Genomic DNA, 216 nt, shown 5'->3' on the forward strand with positions numbered 1-216 from the left:
AACAAAACCCCGCAATTAAAAGAAGGAATTTCGGCGACAGTTTAATTAAGAGAATAAGATGGAAATGTCCGAATAAGTCCTTTTTTTCTAGAGCGTATCAGGAGAACGAGGGCGAGGAAAAGGACAAGGAGGAGGAGGAAATTCAGGGTATTGTAACTGACATTTCTAAGGATTTATTTAATTTTCAGAGTAGAGCCGTCATCCTTCTCGTCTCAT

The sequence above is a fragment of the Portunus trituberculatus genome, chromosome 44 (genome assembly GCF_017591435.1).
Source record: "Portunus trituberculatus isolate SZX2019 chromosome 44, ASM1759143v1, whole genome shotgun sequence".
Lineage (NCBI taxonomy): Eukaryota > Metazoa > Arthropoda > Malacostraca > Decapoda > Portunidae > Portunus > Portunus trituberculatus.